Genomic DNA, 19,580 nt, shown 5'->3' with positions numbered 1-19,580 from the left:
GCCCCAGGGGTAGAGATATAAACTATTTGGCTATTAATGTGGAAACCTGGATGTTAGATCAATTGGACCGAGCACTGGGCCACATTTAGCAATGTCCAGCGAGTGATGAATCTCCTCCTCGCACTCACCTATAAACCTGGCCTAGAGGAGAAAGGAGAGTGTGTCATCATGGCCAGGTATTTATTGTTGGCTGTGACTACAGAGAGTCAGCAAGGTCAGTTACTTTAGATGTGTTCCAAAGAAAAAGTTCTCAGTTAGACAACTTAGGTTAAAAGGGAAAGACGATAACCAACAACAACAACAACGTTCAGTATTGTTTTGAGTACTAAAGTTCTGACCTGTTGCTCATGGCTGGATAAGATAATGGTGTGATCCACTGTACATGTAGCCTGGTGAACCCCTCCCTCCGGATATCTCATTTCCATTTGATATCAGGAGTGAGTCTGGCCTGCAGGCTTATCTGGGCGTTTCTTGCTCGTCCACCAAATGGACTCGACTATCAGCGTCCTCGCTCACAGCGGAGGTAGGCCAATCAGGTGGAACCCAAGTGAACCCGAATGGAGCCGAGTGCAGCCGACAAAAATGGAACGGCCTCCATTGAAATTCTGTCCGCTGTTTTTGGTCCCCCTGCGTCATGTTGTCTGGTGGTCGGGGAAACAAACTGCTGATTGGCTGAAGGGGAACAAACTGCTGATTGGCTGAAGGGGTTGTCAGTCAACGGTATTACTCCCGCCTAGCTCCAGCCCACAGCCAAATTGCCCATACAGGTCTGCAGGCCAGACTCCTTCCTGATATCAAATGCAAATGAGATATCCGGAGGGAGGGGTTTACCAGGCTACTGTACATGTGCAGTTTGTTTAGTGTAGAGATGTATTTACCTAACATGACATGACACACAGAAGTGGCTGTGTGGAATTTGTATTGTTAGTTTTGACTCTAGTGCATGCTGTTACACTGAAACAGTTTTGTAGACACTATCAAAGCATAGATCTTTGCATGACGATGGCCTTCTTTCACCTAAGCTGTGGCGCTTCATCATATTCCAATTATTATCTTGCAGTGGTGGCTGATTGGCTGCAATGGCCCACAGCCAATGCTGATGCTGGATAAATCCAAATGAAAGCTTGATTACTAGTCAGAGGACAGCTGCCTCGCTGCATTTAAAACAGGGTATTGTGTACAGCGAAGTAACACCAGCCGTTAATGGGAAATAATGGAGGGAGACGGGGGGAGATATAGAAACTAACCAATACAAATGTAAATAAGAAAGAGCTACATTAGCTCTCAGAAAAGCAGGGAAAGTTCAATGTCAATGAAAGTGAAGGGTGACCTGAATTAACCTGGTTTACCTCGCATTACACAGGCTGCTTTTACCGTTCTGTTTTCCACTTACATTTTAATCAAGATTTCTGCATTAAAAGGGAGTATAAACAGAATTTCCTGGACGTTTTGTAGTCCTGTAGTCCATTCCATTAACATTTTAATGTGAAAATTCTTGTGATGACAGACCACCACCAGACCACCAATACATCTAAATAAACCGATTGGTAAACACCGTGCGTCTTGGCAAATGTCCTTGCTTGCTTTTAAAACAGTTTTTTTTTGGGTCCCTGTCTAGTAGTGACTCAGACTCTGTCGCTTTGTTGTCCCCATCTTTGTCCGAAAGAGGACGACCAGGCTGTGTGGGTATCATATTGTGTCTCTCTCTCTCTCTCTCCCCCTATTCTCCATCTGTTTATCACTGGAGTCCTTTCAGCCCGGCCAGGATCTCACGTTACTCCAGGGCCGGGGCAGGACTGTGTGGGCACGGCGGGCTAATCCCTGTCTAATCTGAGACAGCTTTGTGTACAATCAATGAATGCACTGTTTACGCACGGAGAGTATGGGGTTAGCGACGGGGGGAAAAGGCATGCTAGAAAAGGCTACGCATGCTCTCGTCCCACTAGATTCCCATCCAAGTTATGTGTTTGCAGATTGTTGGTGAATCAGCGGTCTTAAGTGGTTCTGTTGCAGTTTGTATCTAAGGAACTAAATTAATTAATACAGTAACATTTTAATGCTGACAGTGACAGGGTGTAAAGGGAGATATCGGCATCAGAATCACTATCCCGTTGATCTTGCATTAATATTTAAGGCAGAAGTGCCCGGAAGGGAGACTAAAATACTTGGTTTTATTAGACCTAAGAGGACGAGAGGGGATTTTAGTTTTTTAAGTACCAGTACAAAACCTTTTATGTGTTTAAGATTTAAGAAACATATTAATTATAGTATTATACACACGTGTAGCTGTGCTCTTATGTACAGTAAACTTAGCAAAGCAGAGCAGAACCTCATTGCATGCAAACAACCCGCAAATCCATCACTCACGCTGACATTTTTGTGACAGTGAACTTTGCGTGTGCTTGACAATACGACGTGGCTTTGTTTCAAAGTGCGGAAACAATGTTCTGTGGAGGCTGTTGTTGCTGGAGCCTAGATAAGTAGGACAAATGGGGCAGCCCAAACACATTTCCACCGCGTGTCTTCTGCCTACGCTGGCAGCAGCAAACAAGAAGGAAGCCCTCTGTGTCTGTCCAGTTTACACGGTCCTAGGGGACAGAGCGTAGGAAGAACCAGTCCCATGATCCTTCTGGGCTCAGTGGGAAGAATCAAGCCCATGCTTACATTACTTGGCAGGCTCAAAGCGCCACTGTTTACCTGCAGTCTGTGTTCTAGAGCGCTGGAATTGACTAGCATGTGTTTGTTTGTTTATTTGTTATATTTTACTAGCCTAAGAATAAATGTTCGACTATTGGACCATGATAGCTAACAGGATGTGTCAGTTTGATCGGTGGGTGCATGTATGAATTCTACAACTTCCCACAGAATAATAGTTCAACAATGATTCATGGGTCTGCATTCGTTCTTATGCGCAGAATGGGGTCAACAAAATGCACAAATGCAATGGGAGATTTTAGCAATGTTGAAGTGAACTAATGAAGAAACCACAGAAATGTAAACATACAGATGGTAAATAAAATAATGTAATCAGTATTTACATCATTTGTTTACAAAAGTTACTTGTGGACTCAATACTGTTTTTATTAAAATATTAGATGATTGAACCACCATCTAAGGGTTCATTTTAGTTTGCTGGTTAATTGAATCGAGAAGCACTGTGTGTGTGTGTGTGTGTGTGTGTGTGTGTGTGTGTGTGTGTGTGTGTGTGTGTGTGTGTGTGTGTGTGTGTGTGTGTGTGTGTGTGTGTGTGTGTGTGTGTGTGTGTGTGTGTGTGTGTGTGTGACCATTAGCATGCGAAGACAGTGACGAACGCCTTTTAAGCTCTTTATTAGCATTTTTGTGAGTTTGGTAGTTACTGCGTATGTGCGGCCACAGACTTTGAATGTCACGGTTACGGTCCCCGCAGGCTATGGGATCTGCTCTGTTGTCACGGTTACGGTCCCAGTCGGTGGGTGGACTTGGCTTCGGGGCTGCAGTACACAGACAGCGAGCATTACAGTTATAAACGAACGTCATGTCATGTTATTTGCACAAATAGCTTAGCTGGAACAATGTAAGCATGGACTTCTCATGGTTGTGGTAACGACGTACGACTCAACGTCAGGTAAATGACCAGGTTGCTTGTTACACACAGTCATGATCAAATGAGCAGTTTCCTCTCCAGTTAAAGTTAAAAGTTTAAAGTTGCTCAGTTTAAAGTTAAACTTTAAACTTTACACTTAGTTTAAAGTTAAACTAAGCATATACTGTGTAAACAGTGCATAACCCAAAGTCTGCAAAGACTTTGAGTGCACAAAGTCCCCCGGTATGGACTAGTTATCTTCTAATGCCGATATATTATCTTTTCATTTTAAATTATGTTTTGCTGCAACTAATATACCGGTATGGCAACACACATTTTCAGCTCTCTATTTTCACCCTAGATGTGTTTGCTGCCATCACTGCCTCTCGCAAATGACTAAATAGCTAAACAAAATTAAACTAAACTGCTGTTTATTGCTGCCCAACTGGCAGCAGAAACATTAATCACTGCTGGTGTTTTATGAAGAGAAATGAGCTTCTGTTACACCAGGGACAGAGGCAAGGCTCCACGACTGTGCGAATTTGATTTTCTTGGTCTCAAATGTGGCAATGCCTCTATTTAATCATAACAGAACAGGGTCGGTCTGTGCCAACAGTCATAGATTAGCAGCTAATGTGGGTTCAATTAAAAGCTGGGCACCAGTGGTTCGATTTGAATCATGTCGGGAGGGGGCGGGGGGCATAGTGTGTCCAATCAAGGTACAATTTGTTAATGTTGTCTGACATTTACATGGCTTCTGGCTCTTCTCTTTGGAATCAATATTGAGACGCCGATCAGTGAAGCCACAAGTGTGTGTCTATCTCTGCCACTCTCCTTTTCTCTCTCTCCAGTTTCCCTCCTTCCCAGTGGTGTCATGCCCATAGAAACAGGGGGGGTATGTGCCCCCTCAGAGTGGGGTGCAATCTTTTTATTATTTTTTACAGTATGCTACTATTATATTCTGGGTTGCTGGCTAGCTAGACAGCCTATCATCCCATTTATTATTGGTAAAAGAGAGATGTCCACGATCAAAGGTTATTGCTAACAAAACAGTTAATTTAAGTTGATTTGTGATATTTTATTGAATTTATACCCCTTTTTGGGTGAACCAGGCAGGATTGAGCTATGTTTTGAGATAATTGGCAGCAGAAGCTAGTGAATACATTTTCAAATAACAGCAGAAATAATTGGCATGAAATTATCAATATAAACATACAGTATTTGCTCTAAGGCAAAGTGGAAGATCACTAGGTTACACAAACGTGATTTAGTGAAGTTTTCTAGAGAAAAATAATCCCTCCAATGTCTTGAATTTGCGTCATGCAGTTGTCGGCATATGTCAACCGAAAATTGCATCATTACACCCTCAACGATCCCCCCACCGCACTCGAACTGTGCCCCCTCAGAGCCTTGGGTTGCATGACCTTGTCCCTGCTCCTTCCCACTCTCTATTTCTCTCTCTTTACTCCTCATTTCTATTTCAGCCATCTCATCTCCATATCTCTCCTTTTTTCTTTTTCCTCCCTTTCCACTGCCGATCTGTGTGTGTGTGTGTGTGTGTGTGTGTGTGTGTGTGTGTGTGTGTGTGTGTGTGTGTGTGTGTGTGTGTGTGTGTGTGTGTGTGTGTGTGTGTGTGTGTGTGTGTGTGTGTGTGTGTGTGTGTGTGTGTGTGTGTGTGTGTGTGTGTGTGTGTTACAGTGTGACTCATACAGTGTCAGGTGGGAATATAGCAGGAGATGACAGACATACAGGACCCAGCGGCTACAACACGGAGCAAAGGCAGCCTCCTCTGCCTCCATTTCTCTCTCTTTTTCTGTTTCCATGTCTCAATTCATACTTTTTCCACTTTTCTCCCATTATTTCTTTCATTAAATGTCATTCCCTCTGCCCTGTCTTTCTTTCTTCTTATGTTTCATTCTTTCTTTCTTGGTCATGGTGACATGGTGGTTACAAATATAGACACACATTGCCCCCCGCCTACCACCTTTCTTTGCCTGTCTGTGTGAGTCTTGGCGTTGGGTAGTGTTATGAATGGTAATGGCTCAGCCATTAGCATGCCTGGCCGCATGTATCCCCTTTGAATGCCTTGCTCTCTACTTTACAGGCTGTCCTAAATCACACACACACACACACACACACACACACACACACACACACACACACACACACACACACACACACACACACACACACACACACACACCTAGTATTGTCACACACAAGATACAGTAAGCGCAGTACACAGTTTACCCTCTCCTTCACAGCAAAAATGGCCAATATAGACGTACTACAAGCTCTTTCAGTTATATTTACTAGACCATACCCGGTGAAGGGCGCCCTTCACCATACCCGGTGAGGGGCGCGCGTCCCCTCGTATAAAAATCACACCTGTGTGAAGGTAGCGGCGCCTTTGATATATTTTGTCATAGATATGTGTTTCTACTAGAGAAACAATATTAAATCTCTGTAAATTTATTTCAAGGCTTCCGGTGGCACTAAATAGTGCCATTGGAAGCGAATCACCAAATGCATTCCAAGGTAAGTGGCAAAAACTGATCTGTCATAGCTGATAGAGTGGGTACCTAAAAAATAAACTTTGTGTGTGCGTGTGTATAAATGGGGTACCAGAAAGATATGTATGTGTTATGAAATAATCTATACAATTTATAAGCCGTACCCAGAGTGTTTATGTTCCGGACTTTTACAGTTTATATAAACCATCTAATTTTGCATTCATGATATAATATTGATGTCATGAATAGTTCCCTTGCCTGACCAATCAGAACGTTGACGGGCCTGACCAATCAGAACGTTGACGGAAAAGCCAGGTATAGAGCAGGACCATCGCCGTTAAAAATACATACAAAAAAAGAAGGGGGAAAAGCATGAGAAAATAAAAATATATTCCAAAAAAAACATGAGAAAATAAAAATATATACAAACAAAACATGAGGAAATAAAAAATAAACCTTGACATCATAGTGATGTCATGAATAGTCCCCTTGCCTGACAAATCAGAACCTTGACGGGCCTGACCAATCAGAACCTTGACGGGCCTGACCAATCAGAACCTTGACGGGCCTGATTAATCAGAACCTTGACGGGCCTGACCAATCAGAACGTTGACGGAAAAGCCAGGTATAGAGCAGGACCATCGCCGTTAAAAATACATACAAAAAAAGAAGGGGGAAAAGCATGAGAAAATAAAAATATATACAAAAAAAACATGAGGAAATAAAAAATAAACCTTGTGTATACATGTGGTACCAGAAAGATATTTATGTTTTATGAAATAATGTATACAATTTATAAGCCGTACCCAGAGTCTTTATATTGACCTTAGTGTTATTAGCAAAGCATCGTGGTCTTTTGCGTTGTAGTATGAACTGTACAGAGATGGATGTGCAGTGACTTGTCCGTTGTTTCGGAAGTACGCGTGGTCTATGTGTCCTCCCTCAAAGTGGGTTGCTTCTTGTATGAGTTGAGTGAAGCCTAGTTTCTGAAGAGATTCTGATACGTGGTTGTTGGGGTTTTCACCAAGGCATATGTTGAGATCACCGCATATCAGAGTTGTTTTGATTGGGTCGATTAACCGTGTCAAATTCTGGATCGAGGATGTATGTCCTTTGCTTTTGTAGACACTGATTATGTCTATGTCTGTTGAGACCATCATGGTGATTTGCATCGTGTCACTCGTGAAATCTGTGTGATGTTTTAGTGTTGCTGTTCTGTAGTAAGTGGCTAATCCCTTGCCATGTCCAATACTGTTTAGATGGAGTGAAAACCCATCAATCTGCAGAGATGGGACATAGTTGTTGTGTGTGAGCCATGTTTCACTGAGGCATATAATGTCAGCATAAGCCAGAACAGGGTCTGCTTTAATTTCTTCCAATTTTGGTACTAGGGAATGGCAGTTGAGAGCTGCCACCTTCACAGCCCACTCATGTGTCTTTTCCCATTCTGTAGGGTTGATGTTAATGGACACACTCTCCATCCTCTTCAGTTCCTGCATGGCATTTTTATCTGCACGGAGCTTTTCTTTTGGTAGATGGTTGATGATGTAGAGTTGTTCTAAGGAAGGGACTCTGCTCAGCATGACATATCCCATGGCTGGCTGGAATATTGTTGTTAAGTCCATAGCTGCTGTTTGGGGTTTGGAAATTTCTTGTCCTTGGAACTTGTGGCATGTTGCCGCATAGCAAAGTACTAGTGGGAATTGATAGACTGTTGCAGAGCTCGACGCATGGGTTTGCTTCTTTGACAGGCTGTATGTGAATTGAACTCGTTCCACTGGTGTACAACCAGAGTACTTGAATTGGAGTGCAGGTTGTGTTTTACGTTTGTTTTCCCCTTGATATTCTTCATCAAATCTAACCATCAGTTTGATGACCTTTTCATGTTGGTCTTTGATCACCTCGGCAAGGGTTCCTCTTGAGCCATTGGTCAAACCATCAAGAGTATCCAGATTGTGAATCAACATCACTCGAGCACCAATCTTGAGCGTCAAGGTTTGTAGAAATGACATCCACAAAGGATGAATAGTAACATAGTGATGTCATGAATAGTGACCAATCAGAACCTTGACGGACCTGACCAATCAGAACGTTGACGGACCTGACCAATCAGAACCTTGGCGAACCTGACCAATCAGAACGTTGACGGACCTGACCAATCAGAACCTTGGCGAGCCTGACCAATCAGAACGTTGACGGACCTGACCAATCAGAACCTTGGCGAGCCTGACCAATCAGAACCTTGGCGAGCCTGACCAATCAGAGCGTTGACGCAAAAGCCAGGTATAGAGGGCTAATATCCGCTCTATACCTAAAGGTATAGAGCGGCTAGCGCCGCTAAAAATTTGCTATATAAAAGAGCAAAATAGGCTTGCTATTTTCTGTTGCCCTGCAGCAGGCTTGAGTATATTTTTGATGGCATTTTACACCACTAACAACATTAATCAGAGAATCACACGTCTTTGTCACAACTCGTGTTTTGTCTTTTTTAACCAACACAGTACAAAGTACTGGACACACAGATGACACACAGGTCATAGATGACTCAGGTCATAAACCTGGAAATACAGGAAAATAAACATTGTATTACCATATATTCATAGCATATATGATTCACAATTAAACAGCAGGTAATGTAGCACAGTCTATCACAGTAGAACCGAAATAGCAGAAAATGACTACAATACCCATGAGGCATTCTGAACCATGAGCCAACAACGCGTCGCCCCAGCTACCATTAAGTTACAGTGTCCAAGTTACAATACACAAAATACACCAAAATAATACTTTTCAATTGACTACTTGGGTAGCACTGATAATATTAACCACAGTAAGGTTCATAAAGTGTGTTGATGAAACGTTTACATTGTTGATTAAGTCACGATGACGACGTTAGCATTAGCGTTAGCCGCATGCTAGCGCCAAACGTCCGTTAGCTTAGCATCACGCTAACGGCTCATAGTAACTTGGTTTGGCTAATAAACATTAATCCCAACTAACGCCAACACAGTAATGGATGTAAACATACACAGACATGCTTTGGACATTATTATCAGGTTGCATGTTGGTGGTATGGGGTTCGTTTGGTTTGGCCTCGTTTTCATAGACCTCGTTGCTTGTTTCTCTCGCGAAACCTGTGGCCATGTTTCCCATTGAACCCGGGAAAAAACCCTACGTCCGCTGCCACTACTGCTCCCGGTTTGGCTACAATGGGAAACATGGCCACAGGCTGACTAAATAAGCGATTTAAACGGGTAGTTTCGCTGGCGACCTAAAATATTATGCAGCCGACCAAACCTTAAACATCCGTGTGGTTTAGAATCTACCATTAGTTTTGGGATACGATGTATACAAAAGGGTAAACAGCGGAGCCTTGGCGGACGTTCGCCCGATCCTGGAAGAGAACGACATAGAACCGTTCTTTATGGAGCTAATGTGCATCGTGTGTGGGGAAACAAATCTGGAGTGTTTACTTTCCACAGCAGAGAGTGGGCGGGGTCTATGGTGTAGAGTCGGTGTTGCCATGTCCGCCGATTGTAAGCGCTTTAGGGCCAATGTTGGTGTTATAGGGTTCGTTTGGTTTGGCCTCGTTTTCATAGACCTCGCTGCTTGTTTCTCTCACGAAACCTGGCACACAACGACGCATGCGCAGTTTGATCGGAGACCCAGGACCCCATCCACCCACCGTCAGGTTACTAGAATTATAGTAGGATTATAGTAGGATGGCATCAGACAAGCTCAATGTCGCAGCCATGGCGACAAACCATCCCCAGACCCAGTCCCTGAGGTCAGACATGGCCTCGGACATGTATTGTTCATTGTTTAATGTTGCTTTTGGGGCTTCTGTATATGTATTGCTATTATCATTGTTTTGTTGATTTTGTTTTTAGTTTTGTTGTTTATTGTTTAACCTTAACATGTTCGAAATATAGCTATTCATTCATTCAGCTGAGGAAGACTCCTATGCCTTGCGGTTTTGCGGAGATGGACCTCTGTAGTCAGTTCAGGGGCTCCTGACCAATCGGCATTCCAGTTAGCCAAATTTGTTTTAATCGGCCATATGGTGGCGCTGTACCAAACCATTTTAAAGCTTGGACTTTTAACTCTTGAACCGTAGGTTGTACAATCAAATGGCCACACCCATTTCCGCTTAACTAGATTTAGCATGTTCCTCAAAATGTTCCTCAACAAATAGGCTCTATTCACAGCAGCCATATTATGAAGACATTCACAGGTGTTACCAATGATACTAATGAAGGCTCTGTTCCATTTAGTGTAGCACAGTGGTTTCCACGACCCCCATAACTCTGAGAGTGTACAAATGGAACCAAATGGACCCGTTACACACCCGTAAAGGGCCATTTGGGAGTGTTTCCAGTCAGCCAACATGCACAATATCAGCACCCTGACTCTGTTTGACCAGAATGGAACAGAGCCTTCATTAGTATCATTGGTAACAGCTGTGCATGTCTTCATAATATGGCTGCTGTGAATAGAGCCTATTATACTTGACCATTTGCCCTGTCGTTTTTTGACTATGGTTCATAACACTTACTCCAATCTTGCGCTTTGTAAGTCACTGTGTATAAGAGTGTCTGCTACACTAATTGCCTACATTTTAAAGCTAATTAATGCAAATGTACTTATTTTCAACTTTCACATGAACGGCAATCTTTTCACAGCCCTAGTCATTGGGCTGTATTGGGTTTGGATCCAGAATCCCTCGTTTTGGAGGTGGCTGGACGGTATACCATCTGCCGTCTCTGATTGGTAGAGATTGAAACGTCTGTCTGCCGCTCTGTTGATTGGACACATGTCTGCCTGTGTGAGTGGCTTTTCACTCCACCCAAAATAAAGCCTCAATTAAGTTGGAGCATCTCATCTTCACCACTGAAGAATCCCCCCAGTCTTGCTCCTTGATGGAGCTGCAATTACCAACGAGAGCTGTCCTGTGTGTGTGTGCGTGTGCGTGCGTGTGCGTGTGTGTGTGTGTGGAAAGGCTTTATAAATTGAGAGAAGAAGGGGGACAGAAAGACAGTCACAGTAGAAAGAATAGTCCAACAAACTGCAGGGAAAATATCACATCTCGATGGTAGGATGCCAGAAGGGTGGAAGAAAGGAAGGAAGGAAAAGGATTTAAAAAATCATAAATAAGTCAAAAATCTTAACACTCTGGTCGCTTTTCAGCATTATAAACTAGTACATAAACTTTTTTTTGTTATACTTTTTAGCCTTAATGTCTGACTGTACATTGTGCTGTTTACAATTCTGACTTATAAAGTATTCAATCAATCAATTTATACGGATGGGAGAAAGGGGGAATGAGAGAGATGGAAAAGAAATGGTGAAAGGCTGTCCGCTGTACCCAAATGTATAATGTTGTGCATCGGCACATATTGGCTTGCTATCCCATTTGATGCCATTACAATGTTACCGTATAGTTTTAAATGGAGAAATACTGATTCATTTGTAAATCAATAGAAATTTGATTGTGTCAGATGAAAAGACAAAAAACAATTACCCACAGAGGCCAAGTGATGAAGGCGCTTTTATGGATTGTTTTTGTCTTCTATGCACATTTTGGACTGTCTGGAGGTACACACATTTCCATCATTTGTCAAGGAAACTTCCACAATGCTAATCTATTCATCAATTTATTTTATTTAACAACAATTTAGAATTTAGGCATTTAGCAGACAAATTGCAAGGTCAGAGTAAATGCCATGAACCTTGTTAAACCAACAGTAGAGTAGTGTAAGTGCGAAGTGGTTGATTTAAAATTAAGGCTGATTTATACTTAGTTGTGCGTCGGTGTCGTGCACAGAAAATAGCCGATCTACAAGCTCAGAGTGCGTCGCAGCGTGACACATTCTGAGTTACACCTCATACTACACCTCATAAGATACACCAACTAAGTATAACTGAGACTTTAGAGTGCTAAACTAACACGTATGTGCTGCAATGTGGTTGACAACAAACTTGGCATCCATCCAAATAACATACTTACTGTAGCATCTGCTTATAAGTAAACAACATGCATCTGGAGAGCCTCTGCATTTTTTCTGAGACAGTCAATAGGGCATCTCCGGCCATTTGGCATGCTGCTTCATCCTCATGTGTAATAATTCATATTTATATATTTATCTACACACATGAATACCAACCTTTACAGTCTATAGGCCGGTTCGCTTCGACTCATCCGAATGGACAGAGGGGAAAAAAGCAGCAACGGTCTCGGCCATTTATCTGCTTCAAAAATACCTTTTCTCTAATCGAGGCACCCCGGCACATAGAACACTTTCTAAATGCTGCGGTGTGCGCAACACGTGGAAAGCTGTGCAATGCCATTGCTCCCGTTCCCATTGAAAACCATTGCAAAAAGATGGCCACATAGGCAGACACAAAGTTAGGCACGGCGAAAACAGAAAACCGCTGATCTACAAGCTCACACCCCTCCCCAACTCTCCAGTTGAAGACGTGCTAAATAGTGACCTCGGCCTGTGTAGTGTTGGGTTGGAGCATCTGCCTTCAATTGGCCATCAATGTAAACTTGAAAGTGAACTTTATTTATAAAGCACCTTTTCTCTGTAAATCTGAATTTGCTCATATTGTGATGTTTCATTATCATTCAATTATTGTTCCACCGTCACATGAAACCATGAAAATCTCTGTCCCTGTTTTGCATATTCCCCTCCTTGACTTTGTAATGCATGATACAAATCCTTCCTGTCTCAAGTGCCTTTTCCTGATGACCGGCAGAGATGGAGGCTTATTTACCGTGAAGCCTCAAACACGATATCGTAGGCCTAGTGCAGCCGGCACTTGCATTTTTATGAGCCTGCCAGCCACTTCTCTGCTTTCTCCAATCATCGCTATTTCTCCCCCACCCTGTTTATGCTAATGCAAAAATATTTTCATTATATCTCACAATGATGCATTTAATAGGCAATCTGTTCTCGATGCCTGGTGCGTAGTGTGGGTATAATCACATTGTGCCAGGCGCTAAGGCAGGTGCCTAAAAACTACACTGATTGGTTACGTGGATAAGAGCTGAGCATGATAGGGAAATAGAATAAACAAAATACACCTGTCTCCAATGAAAGGCAAATTACATCTTTCTCGCCTGAAAGATTCTGGATCCGTTTTTCAGCCGCATGCATAGAGGCAAATACATAACGTGCGCGTGGGCGCGCGCGCGTGTGTGTGTGTGTGTGTTAATGTTTGAATAATACTGTGTGTTCTATTTTCCTCTCAGTGTGATGTTAATAAATTCAAACTGTAGTTCAGTTGTATCTCAGTTGTAAATACAATATGCAGTGTAACAAAATGATACAGCACATGAAAACAGAATGTTTTGAAACCCAAATTCAGTTTGTATTACGGAGTAGTCCAAATGATTTAGAATGTTATCATTACTTATAATGAAGTGTAAAACAGGTTCCTTGTCCTGAACACAGAGTTTGATTATCAGGGTGGGTCAGTAGTGCGTGTTGGTAGCATGTGTGACTGTCACCGACTGCATTGTGGGGAAAGGTGTCCCGTGGTGTCACTCGAACCTGAAAAGCTGCTCACTGACACCTGCCAATGGTTTGCCAAGTTATCTTCCCCTCTTTTAGCGCTTGTAAATGTACCCATGAATAATTTGATGGTGTCATTCTTTCTGGTTTAAAGGCACTGACTTCAAAGGGTTTACCAGATGGTCAAGCCTCTCAGTAAATCATTCTCACAAACGACAGTATAATACTCTCACCACACAATGTTAGCCCAGGATGCCATTAAAAAACACCTGCCTCCCTTCGTACAACAGCACCGGTCCTTTATTTCATCACTAAGCAGCGTGTTGCAGAAGGGGTATGTCGGACATCTTGGCAGTGGTTTTATTTCACTGTGAATCCTGTGGCCTATGTCGGGTGTCGACAGACTGATTGATGTACGGACATGTGCATGTGTTCTGGTACAAGGGCTTCAAAGTCCAACAAAGAGGCAGGTGTCATCCTGCATGCTGCCTTGAGCTTTTGCTATTTTGGCCAGGTGGTCGTCAAGTCTGTAGATAACGTAGGTCAGAGGGTCATCTGCCTTGAAATGTGGCAGTATTAAATTATTATGATTCTTGTTATAGTGTGCTAACAAAATAAGATAGCCAAAATGACTCCTTTGCTTCCTTTTATCACTGACAGCACAAGATGAAAATCAATACTAGAAGAAGGCGTGTCTGAAGTCTTTGGCTGACCAAAAGATAATACTTTTAGTGGCCTAAGTCCCCTATTTATTTAGAAATATTGAATGATGAACTTCATGCACTGTGTTTTGGAATTCTTTTTATGAACCAGAGTTTTAGTAGGTGTTACAGACTTTGCTCTGTTCACTTGAAGACAATAGTTAGCCTAGATATATGGTTTATTGTCCTCGGAGAGGAAATTATTATCCACGCTCGGAACAGAAACAAAGACACGATGGGATGTATCACACACACCATGTAGCACAAACACAGTGACATCACAGAGAACGTGAAGCTGCAACACAAACATAATAGGGGTCACAAGGGTGGGGAGTGTTGTTGAGTGCAAAGCTTTTGCAGAGGCGGGCACCCCCCCCCCCCCCCTGCACTAGGATGGTGTGTATCCACGGATAGAGAGGGAGGGAACCATTGACAGTAGAGGGGGGTGTTCTATGTCAAGTGCAATGATGTTTGCTTTACTGCATTTTGTGTTGTTGTTGTAATGTTGGTATTTAAACTGGCACAATAAACGCATGATTATTGCTTTACCGTGCTTGTTTACCGTACATATACTGTGTCTGTGGAGATGAGTTTGTACAGGTTGTGTGAGGGAAAATCAATGCTTTTGGCAGCTCTGTGTGTGTGTGTGTGTTTGTGTGTATGCGTGATCTTTAACAATGTATTTCTATTGTTGACGGTAAGCACGTTGGGTGAAAAAAACGGGCTCACTGAGAATATGGCACAGAAGGAGGTAGGATTTGACACTGGTGTATTTTAAATGTTCGGATGACTGTGAGTCCCAGTGCACAGAGATTATCCATGGGGTATTGGCTGAAGCTGAGGTTATTGTCCAGCGCTATGCCAAGATAACCCTCAGCCATCTCTAATTTCCCTCCATGGTTGGACTAGAGGGGTGAGCAGGTATTATGGGGGAATTAATGAGCAGTGCTTTGGCTCCGGAGACATTGAGGTGGAGGAAGTTATTGCTACAGCATGTGATGAACTGAGATATGGACTGTTGGAGTTACTTTAGGCTATTGTCTTTGAGAAGTGATAAAAGGATCATCTGATCATCTAGTATGTGTAGTTTGTAGTGACAGAGGATGGACTCTGATGTTTGGTCTCTGTAGAGGTCATAAAGGAACGGATTGAGCACACAGCTGGTTCCGTTTAGTCTGTCTTGTATAATTCCAGGAAGCCATAAATAGTGATCACTCCTCTTTGCTGTATTTGATGATAATTGCAAAGGAAGTTCACTGGTGAGTCCTTGGACGCACTTCCAAGTAATACACTATATAAAGGTAACTTCAAAAAAGGCTTTTTGAAGTTTTCCAAGTTTGCGTCTGTTCAAAATGTTGGCAGAAGTTGTGCATTCAGGCTTATCTGGATTTTCAAAAGATGTGTGTCCCATTGTTTGCAATTCTTATTCTCCTCAACTCCGTTTTGTGAGTGAAACACCTGGATTCAGCGGTCTGTCTTCTCTTGTGTTGCTTGTCTGCCAAACACATGCACAGTCCATTACCTTCATGCCCGCAGGTGTTGGAACCAACATAACTTAACAAACATAAATTGTGCCGCTTCCATCTCAACCATAGCTTTTGGTCAACAGCTTCACACAGTAGATTATAGCACCATGTGCTAAGCTCTGTAACCCAACCGTCATCATTGGTCTGTCTGTCTGTCTATATTGTTTAGCGTCCATGAGTTTGTTGTGCTTGTTGTCTGCCAGACTGTCTGCCTGTTTGCCTGCCTATCTGTCTGTTGTGTTTGTCTACCTGTCAGCATGTCTATCTGTTGGTTGGTCGGTCTGTCTGCCTGTGTATGTCTGTCCTGTTTGCCTGTCTGTCAGTCTCTTTCTGTCAGGGCATTGGCAGCTTGGTCACCATACCCATGATGCTGATGATACGTACGGCGAGTCCAGATATCCCTGGCAGTGTCTATTACAGCATACTGTATGCCAGTCTGCTAAATACCCGCCAATGTTGCTCTGATCCCCTCTCACGTTGCAGATACCTTTTGTAGTGTGAGTGTAAGGTAGTGTAAGTGATATTTTTTGGTTAACACAAAAAGTGTTTTAGTTAAAAGGTTAAAGCTCTATATTCTGATAGTAATCATTGCCATGTGTTTGTTCAGGTACAGGGGTCTCCCCATCTTTCCAGCTCTTTAATAAACATAAAATACGTTTTCAGGTGGGTGGCCAATTACAATTTCACTTCTTTATCCTGTATGAGTTCTCTCTGATATTCCGACCTGAAAATATATTTTATGTTTATTAAAGAGCTGGAAAGACGGGGAGACTCCTGTTACTGAACAAACACTCTATAACAAAAATCACTTACCGCACCTTTAATTAACCTGATTTCACTGAATTGACATATCTATTATTTTATGTAAATATGAATTCTGGTTTAGTCAGGTTTTAACTGACCAAAACAACATTGTTTCATATTCGTATGGAGGTTACAGTACTTTTCCATAGGTTAAGTAAGCCTTGCTTACTTAACCTATTGGCCATGAGGCTGTTTCTGTAGTGTGAGGCAGCTTGATGTACAAGCACATGGACATGACGTTAGTATGTCTCAGGGACTTAGCAGGGAGGCTTTGGTATGACCCGGCTGGGGATCGAATCCCAACCTCCCCAGTCTCGGGGCAGACACTCTAACCTCTAACCTAAGGCCACTGAGCTGGCCTTGTGCTTTCCATAGGTTAACACACAGGCTATTACGTTGGAATAATGCCATGTGTTGTTGAACAAAGTGCTACTGTAGCCCTTTCATAGTCCAGGGACTGGATGAAATGAGAGAACTGAGGGGTGGGTGAGAGACTGCTGGTAATGGCAACAAAAAAAGCCCTGCTGTGCTGCAAGGGAAATGTTCCCTAATGCATTTCATAGTGTACACTGCGTGAGAGGTACCACAGTGATATTAACCCCGCTTTTCTACCAAAAGACAAATCCACAGTGGGTATGGTGAATACACCAAGTAAGTCTGATTGTTCCCCAAATAAGGGATTTTTGTTCCAACTCTCATTTCAGTGTAATGGCAAACCAATCGCCAGAGAAAAATGTTTTGGGCATTTTATGTTTCGATGTTTCAATGTGTCATATCAACATTTCTAGATGTGGACCATGTCGACTCGACACAGTTCTTGTCTAAACTAACCCTAGGCATATTCACATTTGCTTGAATTGTCAAGTACTACGTGCAATTTGTAAATCACCCTATAGCAGGGTCTTCAACAGGGGGTCCGGGACCCCTTGGGAGTCCTCAGAGTTACTACATGGGGGCCACCAAATCTTTGTGAGATTGGATTTTTTTTTTTACATTAACCACTTGAACCCTATTATCCCCATTCTGAACAGAACTTGAGCCAAAAATAGCCGATCTACAAGTTCACAACGCCTCGCGTTGCGAGGCGTTGTGAGCTTATAGATTGGCTATTTTTAGCAAGTAGGTTTGGTGTTGGTCTATGAAATCTATGAAAATACAATGTCATACAGTATGTAGTGGGGGTCCTTGCAACATGTCTCTCTCAGCTAAGGGATCCTTTCCTTGGGCTGAGAACGTTGAAGACCCCTGCCCTATAGGTATGCAAATCAGACAGCGCCGAGCCGACAGCGAGGCCATTGCGCCGCTCGGTGCAGGTACTCGCTCGTTTATATAAGCTTGCCTTGTTTTCAATGCAATCATTTGTATTGAGTTAAATGGACGCATTTTTTTTACATTTTGTGTGGAGCCAGGGGGCGAGTGATGAGGAGGCTGGGTGTAACTAGCCGAATAGCTGCTGTGTGACTATTCTTGCCCTATTCTAATATAACTGAATTACATTCAGTTATATTATTAACCACTTCATCCCATGCAGCATCCATCTTCTGGAGGGAACATTAGCCAAAAATAGCAGATCTACAAGCTCACAACATGTCAACGTGTTATGAGGTTGTAGATCTGCTATTTTTTTATGTCCATCCAGTCCCTGGACAATTTATTTCTAGTATAACAAGATGTTGGTGTACTGTAGATGGGAAAAAAAACGTCAAATTACAGAGCCGACTCATGTTTACTCTAGACTCTAGAGTAAAGTCTACAAGAGGGTTTAAGTGGTTAATGCACCAATTCTAGTTAAGTATTTCCCCTCTGCGTCCACCTCAGTCAAACTCTAATGGCACTCACACAGCTTGACACAAATCAATTTACCTCATGTACTGTAACATAAATGCACTCTCACCGCAGAAATTGTGGGGATTTTACCATCTGAACGTGTATGCTTGTGTCAGTGTGTGTCTATGTGTGTCTGTCTTTGTACACATTTCCATGTACGTGATTTCGTTTTGGTTGAGCTACAGTAGCTTGTTTGTTTGTACAGTTCAAGAGAGTTTTATTGTCACATAGATGTACAAGTACTGTACACCCACTGTGGAAAAACGGGCTCCATAACACACACATAAACAATAACTCTAAACACCTAAACTAAACAACTTATACAAGTTAAGGTTAAAACGTGTGTGTGTGTGTGTGTGTGTGTGTGTGTGTGTGTGTGTGTGTGTGTGTGTGTGTGTGTGTGTGTGTGTGTGTGTGTGTGTGTGTGTGTGTGTGTGTGTGTGTGTGTGTGTGCGTGTGCACGCGTGTGCGTATACATTGAGAGAAGAAGGGGGACAGAAAGACAGCAGTCACAGTAGAAAGAATAGTCCAACAAACTGAGGGAAAATATCACATCTGGATGGTAGGATGTCAGAAGGGTGGAAGGAAGGAAAAGGATGTGTGTGTGTGGTTATTGTAGGTGGCAAATAATAGGCCTCATTCTGGTGATTTGTGTGCCACCAGACATACCAGCAGCATGCAGCTCCCAGGTCTTGCCTGCCTCCACTGATCGATGCGTCTGGTTCCAGGGTTTAGCCGGGCCAAAGCTCCCGGCACTCTAATGGAGCTTCATTTAATAGAAAGCTGAGATACAAAGCTCTCCAGCCGGTGTGTGTGGGAGGAATGGAGAGAGTGATGGGCGAGAGAGAGGGGAAAAGAGAGAGCTTTGGTTTTGTGTGGGTGGTGTGTGTGTGTGTGTGTGTGTGTGTGTGTGTGTGTGTGTGTTTGTTTGTGGAGGAAGGTATGTCTGTGTGGAGCGAATGATGTGTGTGTATGTTTGTGGCTGTAGTGTAGGCGTGTGTGTGTTTGTGTGCTTAATGCTTATAGTATGAGAAAAATGTTGTCTTTGTAGGGTGTGTGTGTGTGTGTGTGTGTGTGTGTGTGTGTGTGTGTGGTCATAGTGAGACATGGCCAGGAGGTGGTGTGGTGGC

General features: G+C 42.8%; 1 protein-coding gene across 10 annotated transcripts in view; it reads left to right on the top strand.

Moving 5' to 3' along the window:
* plekha7a (pleckstrin homology domain containing, family A member 7a) overlaps positions 1-19,580 on the top strand; it is a 189,053-nt gene that overhangs the window by 67,439 nt on the left and 102,034 nt on the right. The window lies entirely within an intron of this gene.

This window comes from Gymnoscopelus microlampas, assembly GCF_963454915.1.
Source record: "Gymnoscopelus microlampas genome assembly, chromosome: 6".
Classification (NCBI taxonomy): Eukaryota; Metazoa; Chordata; class Actinopteri; order Myctophiformes; family Myctophidae; genus Gymnoscopelus; species Gymnoscopelus microlampas.
Note: the sequence above shows the minus strand (reverse complement) of the source record. Positions and strands in the feature narration are given on the sequence as shown.